Below are 18,029 nucleotides of genomic sequence, written 5' to 3' on the forward strand. Positions count from 1 at the left end.
TGGTCATTTTGATCCTCAAATGCCACACCCTGTGCAGTTTAATACGCATGGGCAGCCACAGCATTGAGGATGCTGTATTGCTCAGTGTGAGGTGTTTGGTACAGGGGAGGTTCATGTGAAGGAGAATTTGCCAGCCTGCTGTACCAGGAGTTGGATCTGCTTCTCCAGCTCAGGAAGCAGTGCCTTGCAGCAGGCTCTGCTTGGGGCTGCTTTTGGAGCACATGGCTACTGCCACAGCAGCCAGCAGTCTTGGGCAGCTGGGCAGCACTCCAGCTGGTGCTATGTCACATTTAAGGTGAGTTGGGCTTGCTGGCAAAGAGGTCTCAGCAGATTTTGTTTTAGTGCTGCCGTGCCAAAGACACACTGGAGTTTTAACTATAAGCAGGTATGTAAGACCTTGGATTTTAATTGGATGTTAATGTAGAAGCTCAGGTCAGATTGTAAGTCCCATCTTGGTTTCATCAGGGAAAGTTTTAAGTGTGGCTATAGGAATAAATGGGAAAGGGGAATGAAACCCGTCTGGTTGGTGCCATCTGGATTGTCTGTCAGGCTGCCTTTTGAGAGCTTCCCCCAGGTACCTTTGGTGCATGAAGGTCCATATGGAATGTCTGAATTATGCAAGTGTAAAATATCTGTAGCGCATTACTTCAAATTAGTTGGTTTAGATTAAGCGCTGGAGAGTCACTATGTACCTCAGTATCTTAAAAATAACTTTCCAAAAGTGTTATTAAATAAGATAAAATATTTTTTTAAAGTTTATGTTTTTACCTATTTCCTCCCTACTTCTTCCCACTCTTTAATCATTTTACACTTGAGTGGACACTTTGCCATCCAAACAAACTTTCAGAAATCTGAAGTTGCTGCGGATTTGGTTTTGTGATAAGAAGTCAATTCTCTGGGCTGTGAGCAATGCCGTGTCTCCTGCTGTCAGTAACAGAATTCTCTGGAGAGAGAAATCAAGAGAGATTTCCTTTCTGGCTCTTCAGAGATGAAGCTGCAGCATTCAGTATGGACACAAGCACCTCTGATAAAATAAACAGCACTGATGGCTGGTCAGATTCAATTTTTCCAATACAAGCTTGTAGAAGTTCACGATCCAGAGTAGGAAATAAGGTCATGCTGCAGAAAGATTTGTCCATATTTGTCCATTTTATTTCTTTTTTAACCCTATGTTTGATTAATCATTTCAAGGAAAGGAAAGTACATTCACTTTAGGGACAAGCTCCCAAAAATATTCAATTTCTAGCTATTTAATTTATTACTTCAGTCTTTTGTTTAATAATGACACAATAATTTATGTTTAGGCATGCTTGCATTCCTGAACACCCACCAACTTTTCACTTCTAGCCCTCATAAATAGCTCCTGCTTTTTGAGCATGGCCTTATTGGTAATGAAATTTGTCAGGAATTAGCTGGCTGCCTTCTGCCCATATCACAATCCAAGCCTGAGTCTCTGGGTATGTGATTATGCATCAAATGAAATCTTTTGCTTTTGCTCTGTCTCATGCATGTAAATAAATGGGAAGTGAATTACTTGACTAATTGAAAATCACAGTTAAACAAATAGAACCTAAGTGGAAATTGTCACTAAACCAGTGAGCTTTGGTGAAATAGTTGTTTGGAGCATTCCATTATTTCATAAACCATCTCTACAGTAGTGCTGATTGGGGTCAAAGACAACCAGCCTAGGGATAAAGGTTTGACCTCGATGAAAAGCCACTTTCCAACAGCTCTGCATGCTCTGCTTACTGTACCCAGGGCTGTGGTCTTCTACTTTGTGTGGGGTTCTTTGTCCTAAGATGTCTGCGTTTTAGATGCCAAACTGACCCAGGGCTGTCTTGGCAATCGTTAAAAAGTCACATTTACCTTTAGAGGGGAATTCATTCAGTTGATCTTTGACCTTCATTTTAGTGATCCTCTGGGATGTTTCTCTCTTGAGTGTAAAAGGAAAAGAAGTTGTGTGGGTAATTTAGAATCAGATGCAAAACTTCCAGCCACTTAAATTAGGGCAGATAATCCAACTTTACTGTTTTGTTCTGCAGTGAAACTTTACAGTGTTTGCAGCTGCGTGATTAGTTTGACTGCTATTGGAAAGGAAGACATTTGTTCTTTTTTAATTTTATTGTTTTCTCAGAGAAGAGGTTTCCAAACAAGTATTCCGTAGTCCTGCCCCAGCACTCAGATCTCTCCCTGTGCTGTGGAATGACAGCTGGTGAGCTGCCCACATCTGTACAGCTGCAGCCTGCAGGCAGCACTGTGCAGGCACAGCAGCAGCACCCAAAACAGGCACAGCCTGTACCAGGGTGACACACGGGTGTACCTGGAGACATCTGTGTCTTTATTCCTAAAATGAGTAACTTGAAGGATGGGTATGATGGGCTGTGGCCTTGACCTCACACACAGGGAAACGCTGTTCCTGTTTCGGCAGAGATGCAGGGGTTTTGCTTTCGTTCTTTGCCTGTTACACTGGAAATCCCTTGTGGCCACGCTGCTGCCAGGTGTAAAGGTGTGATGCCATTGAGGTGTAAAACCCATCTAGAAGCAGAGAGCCCTCCCTGCTTGGCCATGATCTCTGTGCAGAACAGATCTCCCTGTGATGTGTGCCCTCCCAGCAGCTGGAATCAAGGGCACTCTGCTCAGAGGGAGTAGGGCTGACGGAGACAAGGCTTTGCCATATGTCTCCCCTGTTATCTTCAGGCTGTAGATTTGCAGCCGAGTCAAAGATACTCCTCAAAGGCCTTTGCTAGCTGGCCTGAAAGTGTTTGCAGGGTGGATAAAAATAGCAAAAAAGTCTCTGGCTTGCAGTGGGGGGAACCACTGCTATTTTACCCTGTCCTTCAGCAAGGTGTTCTGGTTCCAGTCTTTTGTAAACCCGTGCTGAGTTAGACTCCTGCTAAGTGTATTTGATGAGTTATTTATTCATCCAGCCTATGTGGATGACAGGAATAACTTACAATGACCCTCGGAGGCTGATTCTGGAAACAGGCCATTGCCCCTGGCACTTGTGCTGTCATCGTGCAGGCAAGCACTGGAGGAAGAGCAAAGTACTGTATTTAACCTGCATTTCTCACCTCTCCTTCGTGCATCCCCTTTTGAAGCAATAGCTCTTGAGAGCAGATAAACTGCACTGAATATAATGAGGTGAGTCTATCTATAAATGTGAATATTACCAGGCTTTTGACTTCTGTGCTGTCCAGGGGTCTGACTCTTCACAGCTGTTTTTTGCCCGTGCTATGACCTGTTTTCACCACATGTGAAACTGGCTGAAGCAATTGCAGCCTCTCCCAAGTGCCTCTGCACGTTTCTGCTGCCATGCTGTTGCTACTCCAAACCACTCAGGGTTTTCTTTTACCACCATTTATTTCAGTGTTGTTTATACCCCGAGCGTTGGTGCTGCCACAGCTGCACAAGCAATGTGCTGTGGGAGCGGGGTGGAAGCTGGATTTTTGGCTGCAGAAAGCATATTGTGTGGCTACAAACAATAGGGATCACTGCCATCAACCTTGGAATAAATAGGAGCCGTTGAATTTATTGAAATGGGATTAATTCCCATTGTGTATAGAGGGGAATTAATACAGTGAATGCAAATAATGTAGATGGCCAACAATTTTAGCCTTGAGGTGACATAATGCTGCAGTTAGGGACTGCCATTATTTCCTATTCTTCTTTCCCACACACATGTGCACATTTTGAATTCCAATTGCACCACAAATCTTGGCTTTCTAGATAAAAATAAAAAATTAGAAATTCAAAGTATGCAAAGGAGTAATTGTAAAATAATTGTTATAACTTGGAGGAAACAACAGATGTTTCACTTGTTGCTGGAATTCTCTGAAGGAGAACTAATTTTCCAAGCATATCAAGTACAAGCTAATCAGAAGCATTTTTCTCTATGCAGCAGCATAATGGTATTCCTGGAAATGTTCTTTGTGTTGGCTTAATAATGCACAGCCAAGGAATGCACTACTGGGACTAGTGGAGCAGCTTTTGCCACTACCTTTATATTTTGTTTCTTTCTAATTCTCTCAACTGGGCCATTTGAAATAAAAGGCAAAATAGATTTATTAATGTTTAAAAATAACATTTAAACCAAATCATTAAGATAAGTGGGGGTCTCATTGAAGATTAGGTTGGTGCCTTGTGGAAGTTACTACTGATATTACAGATATTATCAGTGTTATACCTGGAGCTCCCAGGTGGGGAATATACTGGGAACACCAATTCTCTTTTCTCCAGATCTCAGCCTTTGAATCAGCTCCTTCTAACAGCAGCTGTGACTTCAACTCATCAAGACACCAGCCCAGCTCTATAAAACTTACAGTGGTAACTGCTGTACAAGAAAATCATGTATATTGGGTGGCTTGAGTACTGGTTGTGGTATCAAACACTGAAGAACATCTAGTGACCTTAGATGGAGATGCAGACAGGCTGGAGAGGACCAAGCCACCATCTACACCTGCCCTGTGAGGAAAGACTAAAGCAGCTAGGTCTCCTCCCTGGAGCAGAGAAGGCTCAGGAGTGCCTCATCACGGTATCACAGTGCTTAAGAGACAGCTACAAAGAGAATGGAGGCTCTCTCTTCGCAAGAGGCAACGGGTACAAATTGCCTGTTTCAGCCACAGATTTCCTTGCATATGCAGTTCTGCATTCTAAAGATGCAAAGGCTTCCATAGTATCAGAACACAAAACCAAAAGACAAAACCCAACAAGAAAGGCAGCAGGACTGTTAGTTCCCTGCAACACTCCTTCTTAAATGAAGTTACTATTTAAGAAAACATTTCCAGAGCCTTTGGGATAGAGCTGTGAGGATCAGCCCTGATGGCAGTGTTTTTCTGACTGGGGCAGCCACAGAATTATTAGCTGTGAGTACTATTCCTTCTTATTATTCTTCTAAGAATGTTCCAATTTTTTTTCATATTTCTGTGCTCACTAATGCACTTTATTTAATACCAGCAGCAGGATTATCTGTTTTTTTTTTTTTTTAATTGATATGGCAGAGGGAAAAAATCATAGTATTGAAATCAGGTTGCAAATTTTTATTTGAAAGTAAATTGAAGTCCTACCTTTTTGGCTTAAGATTTCAGACTCAAGCAGGAGCAAGTTACTGACTATTTGACTACAAGCAAACACTGTTAGTGTCCTAAAACTATGATCTGTAAATAGTTATAACCAGCATCAATATAATCAGACTCAAAAGACCAGAGATATTCTATGTGCAAGTGTCCACAGCTTGCCTTGACAACTGTTCAGGTAAATGATGTACCAGCAGCATGTAACACTAGTAAGTATATGACGTTGTACAGGCTCCATTCAATAATAAGAGATTTTTTCAATATATTTAGAAATTTTGCACACTCTCCCATGAATGAGCCATCGTTAGCTGACAATTTCTTTTAATATTTGCAGGAAATGTTGGTTTTATGATGGAGTGGTGTTCTGTTCATGTGTGATGTGGTTGGGAGGAGCAGACAAATGGATCATTGAGACATGGAGAAGGAGAGCAGTGTGTGCATGGAGGTAGAAGAAAGACTTTGGAGAAGACCAAGAATCACCAGCTGGGATCTTCAGGAGAACACATTTTCACTGCAGAAAGGTGGCATTGCCTTTTTAGTTTAAGGCTGAGTGCGTGGAATGTTGATGTTTAAAATAATGATAGAAATTAGGAGTAAGGTTTCACAAAAGCAGTTTTGCCCATGTAACCTCTTCATGGTGTAGGGAGAATGAGGGATAGGAGAGGGAAGACGTCAAGCTCAATGGAGCACATGTGGTTTCCTTTGAGTCCTGGTGCCCAGGATTTCTTCCCGTGCTTCAGAGGGGTTGGGAGGATATGGAGACAGTTGTCCCTGGATCTTTTCTCCATACAAGATTTCGGTGGATACAGTGCACTGCTGGACTTGGATGGTTTGGAATCTTAGAACATTTCAAGTTGGAAGGGACCCCTTAAGGATCATCAAGTCCAATTCCCTGCTTCTTTCAGGACAACTTAATACTGAACCATATGACTAAGAGCATCATTCAGATGCTCTTTGAACTCCTATGGGGTTGGTGCCATCACTGCTTGCTGCAGGAGCCTGTTCCAGTGATGACCAACCTCTCTGTGAAAAACCTTTTCTAATGCCCGATCTAAACTTCCCCTGATGCAGCTTTGTTTCATTGTCTTGTGGCTGGATACCAGAGAAAAGAGATCAGCACCTCTTTTCTCCCCACTTGAAGAAGTTTTAAGATGCCATGATATCACCCATCAGACTTCCCTTCTCTAGACTAAACAAGCCAAGTGACTTCAGCCACTCCTTGTGAATTTTCTCCTCAGATTTCACCACTTTGGTCACTTTCCTCTGGATGCTCTCTAATAGTTCTGTCTCCTCCTCAAAGTGAGGTGCCCAAAACTGCACAGAGTGCATACCAGGGCAGTGTGCAGCAGGACAATCACCTCCCTCGACTGGCCAGTAATACTGTGACTGATGCACCCCAGGATACAGCTGGCCCTTTCAGCTGCATGGACACTCTGCTGACAATTCACCATCAACCCAGAGCCCCAGATCAATTCTCTGGTGCCAGGGCTCTGGGAGCCAGGGCAAGCTCACCTGGGTACGAGCATGGAGAAGGAAAAGTTACCATGTAGAAGGTTGGTATTTTTTTTGAAAACAAGCCTGGAACATTCCACTCTCTTGTTAATGTATCAGAGCGACAGGGATGGCATTTCTCACTTTTTTCTATTTGCAGCATTAGCAGTGGTGCATCTCTGGGTACTTGTGACATGTTCTAAAACATATGGCAAATTGCTTGCCCATATGGGTTTGAAGAGCAGTGTTTGTTCGGCGGTTTAAACCTCAGAACAATCAGAAGACAGGCTTTGCATTCCAAGCTGGAGAGCACGGCAATCATCTCACATTGTCTAGACTTTCCTCTCTCTGTCATTTTTACATATTTTGCAGTGATTACATTCATTTCCTCTGTCTTCCTTTCTGCCAAGATCTATCTGCAACCTAGATATCAGTTAAGATAGTTTTTCATATTCATGGTATTAGTCACTGTGAGCATATTTGGAGTGAGCACTTCTGATGCTCCCATCCATTTTCGTTATGGTAAATTAATCCCATTCTGGGAGGGTGATGGAAACAGTGGTCTTTTTGATTTATCTGTGCAGATCTCATAAATGAAATAAAAACCCCATAAAGCCAGTGTTTTAAAATAATGATTAATCTCATTTTTCTTGGAAGATACATTATTAGACAGCTATAATATAGAAAACTCATTATTTTGGTTGTAAAAATGTATTAATTAGAGGACTGTGTCACAGCAGAAGATGAAGACAAACTTACCACAGAGTAATTTTCATTCGAATCTAGTGTAAATGCAGTTCTTGACTTGCTGGACTTAGGGGTTAATATTACCCTTTACAGTTTTCTGATGTTGATGGGATTTTAAATCACTTTTGACAAATTTGAGTAACTGCCTGTATTAGCAACCTGTTTGTGAGCAGGTGAAGGAGAGTGCTTAGATAATGGTGAAACCTCATAAAATGGGAAAGGGCTGGAAGGTGGACTTTAATCAAAACCTTCCTCCTGCTTCCTCAGCTAAAGGGAAGAGTATCCCACCTGAAAGTATTGATTAAGTTGTTCTTTTCTTTTGCCTTGGGCTGAAGCTCGACATGTTGCTCTTAATCTTCGCTTTCCAGTGTGAGGACTAAGGAAAATTTGGCTTTAGGATTTTACTGCCTTAGGGTTTGGGCATCAACTTATCAAGCAGACAAAATCTTTGGTCTAAGCAGGAGTTTGGTGGTTGTTGGTGTTTGAGGAAGCAGTGAGCCAACATGCAGGTGCTGTGGAGCTCACAGTTCAGCTGCACAAAACCCTCTCAGCAAATTTGTCCTGTGTATAGCCATTTCCTCAAGAAATAGCTATACTCAGGACAAATCTGAGAATGGATTAGTTTTGCTCATGTAACTGATCTATGTGTTGCTGTCTGAGAGGGTAGTTGTCTTTCTTCTTTCAGCTGTCATGAAATTCTAGCTTGGGAAGCTGCTGTGGTTTGGGATGCTCTGAGTCACCAGAGGTGATGCACACCCCCCGTTTCTGCAGGGTTTGTGCTGCTCTTCTCTGCATCCCTGGTGCTTCCCCAGAGCACGAAGCACAGCCAGGCGTGCTCTGCCCCAGCTGCACACATAGATGTGTCTGCCTGTTCCCACCTTTCTGTCATCTTATCAAAAGTAGGTGTGTGTACACATTGCACGCCTGTACCTACCCCCAGCCTGACCCTGCCAGAGCTGCACACCAGCTGCCCCTTTACAGCCACTTGTGCAGACCAGACCCTTCAACCTCTGGCTGGTGATTAAGTGAAGAAGGGCAGACAAAATTTTATCTGCAGATCCCTGCCATAATTTGGCCCAGAATGGCTGTTCTTCATCCTCCCCTGCAGGGCCATGGTTTACCCAGCTCAGCTCAGTGTCCCCCAGCCCTGGCCCCAGCTCAGCCCAATGCCCCCCAGCCTAGCTGGGGTGCTGAGCTGCCCTGCCCCATCCTGCCTGCAGATGGGGACTGAAAACTGCATTTGGAAGGCACAGATGCTCTGAGTGCTGCAGCTCACTTCCAGAAGGCAATTACTCTTGTGCTGCAAGCTGGGCTCTGCCTCCTCCTGAGACCAGCATTTCTTGAAGGGGGGATGCAGCATTTCAAGAGCAGCAGCCTTTCCCCTTGAGCTGCCTTTCCAGGTCCTCTGCTGAGAAACAGAAGAAACCTGAGGATGTGTGGTGGATACAATCTATTAGTGCAGACTTCTGTAAGAAATGGGCTGAAATATCTGGATTGCATACAAATATGTACACATATACACACATTTAATATGCTTTGGTTCACATATCAAAGAGAAAATGCTGGATAAAAAACCCCATGGCCAAAACGTTTTAAATGTTGCCTATTCTGGGGCACAAAGCAGCAGGGAAGGGCAGCCTGGCTTTGCTTCTCTGTGAAGGGGTGGTTTGGGCTGTAGATGATCCAGCCAGCAGTTGTTACACTGATAATCTGAGATGGCTGCTGTGAATCATGCTCCTAAGCTGAGGTGGAGTGCCCTGGGACTGTGGTTGCCCACGTTTCCAGGCCAGCTCAGCTTTGCAGGGTACGTAGGGGCAGAAGGGCACTGCAGCACTCTGCACACCTGCAGGCACTGTTTCACTTTGGATGAGACAAATCCAGGTATTTGCTTTTGAGCACGTGCTGAAATCCTCCATGGTGTGTAAGAATTACGCCTCGTTTTGGAGAGAGCCAGCCAGGGGATTTGGCACCAGATCTCTGGCTTTTGTGTTCCTTGTAAAAGGCTTGAAGAGCTCAAGTAGCCTGGTACTCTGCTGGGGATGTTTCCACTGCACTGAAATAAACCAGGCATTACCACTCATTTCTCTTCTAGGTTTATATGAAATCCTGTCCACCTTGAAATCAGAGGTTTATGTTTTATTCCAGTGGAGCCAAGCTTTCATTTTTATTTCACAGGGATTTTGGTCTTATTTATAAGATTGAGAGTTTTATAAAACTCATTAATCTTTAAGGACACTTTCCCCCTCTTTTAGAAGCTTCCTAAGTGTGGAGGGACAGACACCCCCATAAATTACGTCTCTTAGATGAAGCTGTTTTTGTGACTGTGAGCAGTAATATTGATAAACAGGAAGAAAACCATGACAGCCTTATGCTGCCTTGCACCCCAGTAGGAAGATCACAGAGAGCAAATGCTTGAACAGGAACATTCTCAGAAAATCACGAACACTTTAAATTTAGCAGCCTGGTACAGCGTAGAGAGGGAAGCATGTCAAGGAGGTTAATGCCACTCTGAGTTTTCTTCTGTCTTCCTTTTGTCTTCCTCCTCCCAGATTTTCACACTGAAGGCTTATGAACTCTGCCTGTTCATACTTGCAGAATTTTGGTATGTAGGTAATTAAAAAGAAAAATTCAGATGCAGGCAGGTCTGTTTTGTGTTGATGTTAAAGAAGACCACAGAACAAGTGACACTGGACCTTTGCCTCAGCTGCCACGAAGAGCTGCTGCAGGACAGCAGTGTTAAGATGCTGGTGCTGCAGCTGCCCTCCAGTTCCCTAGCAGGACTGAACCCCTACATTTATCCTTGGCTCTCTCAGGTTTGTGACTCTTGGCTTGACTCTGCGTCCCATGTGCTTGTGCTGCAAGGTGCAGGTCCCCAAGCTGTGGTGGTGTCAGCTGTCCTTGTCCCAGGGGAAGGGCATTACTGGAGAGCACTGCGGGGGACACAGGCTGCCACAACTCATCCCACAGTTGTGCTCGTGAACACCAATCTTGTGACTTGCCACAAAGACTCTTTGATCCCTTCCTATCTCCTTGGTCCCCCCTGAGGTCCCATGCTGGGCTTCAAAAGATTTACAATGGCTTTTGTTAAATATTGAAACCTTTTGCAACACTTTGTTATGTTTTACAGGTTCCTGAGAGACTGAATTTCCAAAGCATTTTTTGTTGAACAGCACAAACTTTAACTCCCAGCTGTCTCTCAAACTTGTAGTCTCACTCTACCAGCAGTTGCAGCTTTGATCATCAAACTTTCTTTTATGCGACTTGATTAAAGGTATTCAGATCTCAAGGTGAGAGCAGAGAGAGATTTACATTTGAAGTGATTTATTAACCTGCTGTAATTTAAGGTCATGCTAGTTTCAGAACATTGTTAGTACTTAATTTCAGTCTCTCTTTGTGCTATCCAGTAATAGACAACTAACATTAGTTTAATTCAAAGGTTTTCTGCTTCCTTGGAGGAAATACTAGAAAGAAACAAAAGTGCTGTAGTCATTAAAAGGGATTAGGGAAAAAAAGTGCTTTTGAATTCCCATTCTGAAAATCCCTATGCTACAAACACAACTGATTAATGTACCACCTAGGTGAGAAATAAAAAATTGCCACCAGTCCCCTAACTTGCATTGTACCTTTTATATAATTTGCTTAGTAGCAAGGGAGTGTCAGTGTGAGCTGTGAATGGTGCAAGTAGATTGTAACCAGAGTCATTGCTTGGTAGTCTCCTTATTCTTATGATAAGAAAAATCCTGGATGGGCTAAGTCTGGAACAGACAAACATAGCTCAGCTATGCATATCATGACCATAATATCCTACTTTTCTACCAGTGTCACGGTGTGGTACAGGGAGATAATGGTTCTAGTCACTTGGTTAAACAGCTGTGTTGTCCCACCCTTAAGGCAGAGTGAGCCCTCAAGATTTGTAAATGCTCATGGTTGAAAGGAATCACAAAACTCAGTGGGTCTACAAAAGCACGAAGTTTTATTAGCAAATTACACACTTGGCATGGAAATTGGTATGTTAGTCCCTGGTCTACTATATAAGCACATGACAGTGGCTTTTAGAGATAGAGGTAAGATGAAAACAAAGAGAGAAAGAAGGAGATGAATGAAAGAGAGAAAGAAAAAGAAAGAATAAAAAGAAGGATGCCCAGGCTTTGTGGGGGTACCTTTTTGTAGATAATTTTCTCTACTCTGAAGACCATTTTTTCTGTTTCCATGTGAATTAGTGATCATGCAGAGTCCATTCTTTCAGACCTTTCTGAATATGAGTCAGAGGGCTTGATGGGTCTTGGGTGGTCTTGATCCCCCACTATGTTCCATGCCCACTTCTCAGCTTCATTTCATGCTTGCACTGAAAAGTGTTGTGCTTATCTCCAGCAGCCAGAAAAAGGATGTTTGTCATAGAAAAGAGCTGCCCTACCTCAGTATGTTCCGCTTCTCCAGACACATCTTGTTCTTTTCCACAGCATGTTATTTCCAACAATCCTTGCTTGGCTCCACAGCCATCCAGCTATTGGTATTTGAGACATACACATTATCCCCTTATCTTCTGGGATTCTATACCAGCCTCTAACCATTTCTCAGAAAGCCGAGGGAGTTAAAGAGTATTTTGGGATTCAGGCATGGTACAGACAGTGCTCACTAAACACACTCACTTCAGTGTTTTCCTATGAGTCACCTTTTATTTCCTTGAGAGTAGAGTAATCATTTGATACACATAAATACAAGGTCATGACTACCACAAGAAAAACAACACAAAATTCAGGTATCATGATAGAAAGCCAAAATGATCCCAGTACAAGAAAAGGTCATGCCTGAATGTACCTACACTGGCTTTATTGGTGAAAATCTGAGCAGGGGTTGCTTGTGCCACTGGTGGGATGTGGTTTTGTGAACCTGTGTGTGTCTGCCCATGCCTGTTTAGCTCCTCTTTGCTGTGCCCTCCTTATGCAGGAAGTTCCATTTCATTTTCTCTTCTTCACCAATCCTATCACATGTGCAAAGAAGTAAAAAATATTTCTGCTTCTGTACCTCCAAAAGAAGAAGTTAGAAGCCAGGCATTGATTTCTTCCGTGTTCTGTGAGGACCCAGTCCCATTCCTGAGAGACCCAGCTTAGATTTTGAAAATATCTGGAATAGTTTTAAAAGAGAAAAAAACCCCATAGGTACAATTTATGGGGAAAAAAAACCACCACACCCAAAATTAAAATAATCTGGGAGGTATGCAAGAAGGAAAGGCAAGTGTGAGGAATTGGAGTTGGGATGGTGGGCTGTGGGTCAGGGACAGATGCACTGACAAGTTCCAGGCAGAAGCACCTGGAAGAAGGGACCTGTGATGAGCCCCCAGGAATTGCACTCTGAGGGAAACCATGTGCATGGTCGGTTAGATACACACATGTCTCTAACAGCTCTACACCAAACCCTGAGCTGTGCTCTCCAGGCACTGAATGCACATCACAGTGAAAAGCAGTATCAGCTCTTTGGAAGAGGACACAGGATCCGCCATGCAAATGTGAACTTTGGAAAGAGAGACTGTAAGTTACCAACATGACACCTTTGCAAACACATTAGTAATTACCTGCTAGTTAAATGCACTGTGAAAAATTCATTCTTATAAACCTGTGACACCCACAATCACTTACTTTTTTTGTTCTTTTCTGAGCACTGCATGTGTGTTCTGGGGCCTTGCAAGCACTGCAGGCAGGACAAAAACAGGCACTGGGAGTTTTGGTCTCAGCAGGACTCCCTGGGTAGGAAGGCTCCAATTCTCAGAAGGGCTTGGTCACCTTCCTTGTTGGTGCTGGTAGCAATTCTCTAGGTTGTCCACAGTGGCAGAGCTGCAGCTCAGCTTCCTCCTGACTGCCCGTGGGGCTGAGACCTGACTGCCTGAGGGGCTGACTGAGTGGAGATGTTGCACACAGATATATAACAAATAACTCTGGCTGAGCCCTCAGGGTTTACTGCTTAACTCCTTCATGCAGACTGATCCTATGCTCTGGACACATCTCAAATTAAAGGCATCTGGGAATATTTTAGTAGGGATTTAACTATCCTGATTTCAGAAATGGAGATGTTGGACATGACTTTGAGCTAGTGACACTGCACACTTTTTCCAGTGAGTGGAAATTTTTAGATGCTTCTGCAGAACAATTAGTTCATTCCTAAAGGTGTCAGACAAATAGTTTTCTAAAAGTGCCCATTGGTGTCCTGTCAAAAAGCTTGGAATAGGAATGGTAATGTAGATATCTAAACTTGGATGAGATTAATCCTGATCTGTATTTGCACCCCATTAGTCTCTGGAGCAGCAACTCAACTTGGGATACTAAAATTCATCTTTCCACACATTGGGCTACTGCATATTCTCTGCCTCATTTGCTCTGTATTGTATAAATGTTTACAGGGACTGCTGACTTGCCTTTAATCCATAATGACCAGTTGTGCCTCAGAGCACTGCAGCAGCATGAAGCTTTGGAGGAGGAAAACTGGAGCAGAGACCATGTTTGTACACACACACACACACACACACACACACACACACAGTGCTCTTAAAATCCTGGTTTTCTCTGCCCAGTCACTTGGTAAAAGGTAACGCCTTTTAGGAGTGGCTGCTTGAGCCTGAGTGGCAAAATGTGACAATGGCAAACAAGGGCAGAGCTCTTCTTCTGCCAGAGGTGATGGAGGAACTGCTGCAGGTGCACAGCAATGCTGCTCATGTTAAAAGCAGCAAGGAAGATGGTGCTGGAGCAATTTTTATTTTCTCTCTTTGTCCCTTGGTCCTGGTCTTGAAGAGTCCACAACTGCCTTTTGTACCCCCTTGCTGCCTTTTTTGCACTGTCACCCTATGCAGAATATTCACATTATGTTTTTAGCTGTGCTTTAAAACAAGTTCTTTGCTCCTCTTGGGAAGACTGATTGTGCTTTTTGTTTGTCACCTTGGGATCCAGTGTCAGGAACAGGATCCTATGTAAGGAACAGGTGTCACCCTGTTCCTTAACACATCATTTGGGATGTCTGTGCTTACAGACCTCCTTCTGTACAACACAGTCTTATCCATTGACTACCAATTCCTAGCATTGATTAGGGCTACATGTCCTTTGAGTTTTTGACAAAAAACAGTGCACAACACTTGTCATGCTGGAAGTAATAGGAAAACCCTAAAAAGTTTGTTTCAAAGGGGAAAAGTAATTGAAAAGACATTGCATAATGAACTCACAGAGAAAGTTTATTCTTGAGAGGATGACTGGTTGGTGTTAAGCTCACCAGACATCTTGTGGATACTGGCCTGGGGAGGTTACTTCCTCTCTGACAAAGACTCAAATTTGACTGTTTTTTTAATTAATTGATTTTCTCATCCTACTTTTATAAGTTTATGTAGTTCTAGCTTTCTTTACGTTTTATGGGTTATGTTGATTGCGTTACTTAAGCTGTAGGTCTGTCTGTGTAACTGTATTGCTGTGATTTGAGTTCTTATGACTTGGTAGTTTTTCCTGTGTCCATTTTATTCTGTGTTTTCATGCCCTGATTCCATCAGACACCATAAAATATCTGGTAGTTCCCTAAGGTCACATACATGGTAATTTAAAATATTTTTTAAATGGTCCAATATTAGCCAATAATAAGAATTCTGCAACTATGTATATTATTTTTGATTTAGAGGATAAAATTGCTTTCTTTCAAAGTATTTTGGTTTTTATTATTCTGGTGAATGACCTTTCTACTGAAAGACCTTAGTGAAAAATACGCCGCTTGCATTTTTTCCTAATGCTTTTTGCTAAAGTTCAGAAGATCAGCACTGGGTTGCAGAGCCTATTTTCTCTTGCCTATAAATAACTCTGTGTAGAGAGCAGAAGAGCTTTAGCAGGGCCATGCCTGCGTGGCTGGCACACCCTGCACGCCAGGGGCACGCTCCCATGGGCAGCCAGCCTGCTGTGGCTGGAGTGGCCACAAAGATCACAGGTCCCAGCTGAGCTGTCCTCTCCCAGCAGTGGGGCTGCGAGGCAGCGTGGCAGAGCTGCTCCATTCTCTCTGCTCTGGACACGTGTCTGTGCAGGCGTGCCCTGCGTTCCAGGGCACTGAGCAAAGGCAGCAGCATCCCACTTGGGCTGACTTTATCGCCCTTTCCCCCAGGGCAGCTGCCACCACTCCTGTATCCAATAAAAGCTGGCTGTGGACAGCTTTTTGACATAGAAAGGCAAGAAAAGGGAGTAAGAGGTGTTATTAAATGAACGGGTCAATTCATACTTTGTATTTCACTATGCTACAACTGCCTTTTTGCTTTTTAATCTATGGCTTCAATATGGTCTTTTATAAAGAAACATGTAATAGTTCCTTACTGTCCCTCAGGCTATGCTGGCTGAGTTTTCCTGTGCTTGGCATCTTGATGTGAGAGTAATTGTTGCTGTTGTACAGTGACAGCTCATACTACCCTGCTTTGGCTCGTGGGGCCCATTTGTTCCACCTGAGCCTGCAATGTTTACATGGCCAGTCCTGGACCAGTGGTCCCCAATCACTTTTCTGTGTTGGCTGGGTCACCAGGAGGCAATCCAGACCTGGATGGGGAAAATCAGCTTCTGGTTCTGCAGGGTAGTTCACTCCAGGCCGGCCTTGGGCTGCTGGTGGCAGATTACACATGGATTACTGTGTCTTCCTGCTGTGAGGGAAATGGCTGAAATGAACGGGGAAATCAGGGGGAATCTGTCATTGTGTTGGTCCATCATTTATTCCATTTGGATTTCATCAGCTGCATAAGCAATGGGAATTGCCAGGCCCTGCACATCAGAGCAAGGATACCGGAGGGGGAAGGCCTGACAAAAAGCGGAGAGCTCTGGTGGCATCACCTCCAGTGACCTTGTCACCTCCACTCCCATTGCTGGGGTGCTCACTGCAGCTAATGAATACCAAGGATGCTGGGGCTTATAAGTGGGACTGAAATATGAGTAACTTCTATGTAATTTCCAAAATACTGTAACAATCAGTTTTAAAAACTAGCTATCAAATGTTCTGAATTAATTCCAAAGCCATTGAGTCTGGGACAGAGCTGCTAATCAAAGAACATAATGGACCTGTAAAATTATGAGGTAGAGACCTACTTGTTAACCTCAGGGGACTGAAGGTATGGAGGGGATCAATTTGGGCTGCACTTGCAATTTGTATTCCAGTGTGAAAAATGCTCAGTAGAAAGAGGGAAGGATGAGGGATGAGAGCAGGGAATTGGGCTGAGGCTGCTTGAGGCATGTTCCCACAGGGAGGGAGGTTGCTGATCCTCCAAAGTTGCTTCATGACCAGAGCCTGGGGCTGTGATCTTTCAGTTTTGTCAGACGTGAAGCTTGTCTTGCATTGAGATGTGAAGTCAGGGCAGAAGCATTGCTGGAGCTGCCCTCTTTTAGGAAGAGTGCCTCACTATAAATTAGTATGGCAAAGGAATAAACAGGCAGGTTGAGGGGCTTGTACACCCCAAAACAGACCCTCAGAATAAACTGTGGTGGTTAGGGAAAGAGCTTTTGCCCTTGACATGAGGCTTGTTTGTAGGCTTGTGGTGCTGGGTGCTGGTTGCTGAGAGGTCTTAGTGCCACATGCCAAGGATGCAGAGCTGTTTGTGCAGCTCCACAGCCAGAGCTGTGACCCCTTCTCAGCTGGATGTCACACAGGGTGGTTCTCTATGCTCCTGGGCACAGCGGGATGCCCTGGTGCTGCTGTGCAAGTCAGATGGGAAGGTGCCACCAAAAGGCTTTGTGACCTCCTGCAGGTGCCCATGGCATGGTGGCACTGGGATGCATTTCTACCAGAAACCAACCTGAAAGGCTGGGCTGTACCAGGGATATTGGAGACAGGAGTCACCCAGGAGGAGGCACATGCTGGCATTCATCTTTCCTGGAGCAATATGAAAAGTAATCAGTTAGTATTGTTTGTGATGTTCAAGGTTTGAGAAGTATTCCGAAATATTCTGTACTAACAGATTGCAGTGTTCCATGTTGCCTGCTGGGCTTATTTTTTAAAAATTTCTGGAGTGAATGAAGTGCTAATTAGAATAGGTGTTTCACACATGGTGTCTGGACTGTGCTGGAAAAGGTCTGATTTTCTTCCTGAATTAAATTGGTACTTAAGTCTAGCTTTTTGTACTTGCTGGTTTAGAGACAGGATGAACAATTTTCTGGTTTATGGACTGCAATTATTTAAGTACTTTAGCTAAAGCTCTTGGCATAGTTTTTAATCCTCTTGGGAAAGTACTAACACCAAAATTCTTTAATTCCATGTATATGCATGAATAGAAACTTCAGAGCCATGGGCAGCTCTGCTGCTTAGTAGTGGCAGGAGAGTTTTGGTTGGGGTGCCTGTTGTTGTTCACTATTTTTGAGCAAAGGACACTCCAGGAAGAAAATCTGCATTTCTCTTATTAGAGTGTTAGTAAAGAAATGTAAATATTCAGGTGGCTTCAGTGACAGTAATGTCCCCAGTTACTGAGAGGGGAAGGATAGAATGATGCCAGTGCCCTTGCCTCACTGCTGCTGTAGCTGTGGATTTGTGGCTCCTCAGAATCTTTAATCCTGCTTGCAGCTGCACTGGGACTCTCATCACAGGTCTGGGTTTGGCTTACTTCTTTTAGTTGCTCCTTCCACTGCTTCCACACCTACAATGTCTTTGGGTGGACAACAGGTCCACTGGAGCTATGCAGCACTCCTGGGGTGCAGAGATAAAGGGAAGTATCCCAGGGGTTGAATTCTCCGC

Source organism: Pyrgilauda ruficollis, unplaced genomic scaffold (assembly GCF_017590135.1).
Source record: "Pyrgilauda ruficollis isolate IOZ18807 unplaced genomic scaffold, ASM1759013v1 scaffold33, whole genome shotgun sequence".
Classification (NCBI taxonomy): domain Eukaryota; kingdom Metazoa; phylum Chordata; class Aves; order Passeriformes; family Passeridae; genus Pyrgilauda; species Pyrgilauda ruficollis.